Below are 2,283 nucleotides of genomic sequence, written 5' to 3' on the forward strand. Positions count from 1 at the left end.
TGGAGACTAGAAGATCTGCAGGCAGGCTTTATGGGGAAAATGATGATGATATATGAGAATGGCACCATCAAGATGAAAAATGGAGATACACTGTTTGACGTCTCTCTCTCTCACCACGGCACACACACATGTATCTTGCTTATTTCATTTCAATGATTCCATTTTTTTTTTTTTTTTGGGGGGGGGGGGGGGGGGGTTGTGTTCTTTAAGTAAATCGGACCATGTTCATGTTGTCTGTGATGTTTAGTTTGTTAATTTTGTATGGACCAGTAAAATGCTACCTAATTGTGTCTTTAAGGGACCATATTCATGCGTTTTGATGTGGTTTAGTTTAGGGTATCATATTGACTGTACTTTGGATCCACCAACCATGAGAAGTTTTTTGCATCCCAGATTGGACCACCACACATAGGCAAAAGAATACGTCATAAACTCCAGATGGGTTGGAAATACTAAGTAGGTCAAATGCATCCGCGTAGGCCAGTTTGCTGAACACACACTCCCAACCACCCAACGACCCCCACCCAACCAACCACCCACCCACATCAATACGCATACATCATGCTTCGGTTGATGGTTGTCATTATTCATCACATTCGTGCACACACACACACACACACACACACACACAGACTCATACACATTTGTGCAAACACAGAAATACTGGTATTCAAATATGAAATTCTTGATTTGTTCGAGTACTTCATGTTCTTGATTGTGCTAACATGAAACTATGCATGTCTTTACACCACGATGGAATCATGGAACAGAAGGTGCTGCTTGTTAAAAATCCTCAAGTACAACTCACGCACAATCACACAAAGTAGATAGAACATAACAAAAAACACAGCTAGCCCAGTGACTTATCCAAGTGAAGTGAAATTTGGACTTCGCAGTATGAGCACCACAACTTTCTTGGTTCTGCAACAAGAAAGACTGCATTGTTAGTCACCATCTAATCTCTTCTCAACAAATCTGTTGATAGGCAATCGGTAAAGTCGCAGACCGGTCTCAAAATTCATAATGTTTTAGTATCGCGATTGAGCTGCGAAGGAACTTATACCAATTGTAACCATCCTATCGCTTATCATGGTGGCATGGAACAGTCTCTCTCTCTCTCTCTCTCTCTCTCTCTCTCTCTCTCTCTCTCTCTCTCTCTCTCTCTCTCTCTCTCTCTGTGTGTGTGTGTGTGTGTGTGTGTGTGTGTGTGTGTGTGTGTGGTGATTGATGTGAATGTAGTGAAGGTGATTTTCTTGTGTTGGCAGTGGTACAGGTTTCGCCTAGCCCAGAATGCACCTTCGCCCAAGACTTATGTGTGATCAATACCGAAGCGAAGCACTTCTCCAATCTCAGGGAACTCAGCAAGCGTTGCCATCATATCCCCACATATAGACAGCATGTTCGATGTCAAGATCGAAGATTCATAACAAATGCTTTGTTCCTTCCCCACCCCTCACTCACATATTGAAAAGATGTTTGATCCTTTTTGGCAATTCGGTTGTATACAAAACTATAGATGAACGCAAAATCTTGAACAGATTCATAAATCTTTCTATTGAAAACTAACCAAGAGCCTCGTGGTCGAATCTGTATTTACACATTTGAATGGCAAAAGGTAAAAGGAGGAGATCTCAGAAAAAAAAGATACCGAAATTGGATGGTGGATTGAATCATCTGGGAGATTTGGTCATCATCATCATGAACTCCTCGAAATTGACGGCGCTGTCGCCGTTCTGGTCGACACCGCGGATCATGTTCTTGCAGGCGGTGAGGGTGGTGTTCTCCCCCATGCTCCTGAGCACCTGGTGGAGCTCTTCGGCGGAGATGAGGCCGTTGTTGTCGCGGTCGAAGATGGTGAATGCGTTCCTGAGGTCCTCCATGCACTTGGAAGAGTCAGTCTCCTGCGTGTTCATCTGCAGGAACTCCTCCAGGCTGATGAACCCGTCGCCGTCGGTGTCCGCCTCCCTCATCATCGACTCCACCTCCTCCCTCTGCCCGGAGAACCCGAGGCACCGGAGCATCGACTCGAGCTCGTCGATGGAGATCTGGCCGTCGCCATTGACATCGAACTTGTCGAAGACGAGGCGCATGTCCCCTGAGTCCTGGATGCAGAGTGCGGAGGAGGTAGACGTCGAGGTGCAGGGGCCGGAGTCGTTGGGGGAGGAGGTGCCCGTGGTTGGGGTAGGGTTAGGGCTCCGTTTTGAGGGCTTCCTCTTAGGTTTCGGATTGAAGCAATTCAGGCTATTCAGTTTCATCCTCTCTCTCTCTCTCTCTCTGGTTTGA

The 2,283-nt window shown here is 46.1% G+C and overlaps 1 pseudogene across 1 annotated transcript; it reads right to left on the reverse strand.

The window, feature by feature from the left end:
- Positions 1-664: 664 nt before the first annotated feature.
- LOC149840708 (polcalcin Cup a 4 pseudogene) lies at positions 665-2,283 on the reverse strand (annotated as a pseudogene). Its single transcript, XR_016431585.1, has 2 exons — positions 1,649-2,283; positions 665-921 (listed from the first exon to the last, which is right to left on the reverse strand). The product of XR_016431585.1 is annotated as a polcalcin Cup a 4 pseudogene (transcript).

Source organism: Nuphar pumila, chromosome 4 (assembly GCF_984573655.1).
Source record: "Nuphar pumila chromosome 4, dmNupPumi1.hap1.1, whole genome shotgun sequence".
NCBI classification, from domain to species: domain Eukaryota; kingdom Viridiplantae; phylum Streptophyta; class Magnoliopsida; order Nymphaeales; family Nymphaeaceae; genus Nuphar; species Nuphar pumila.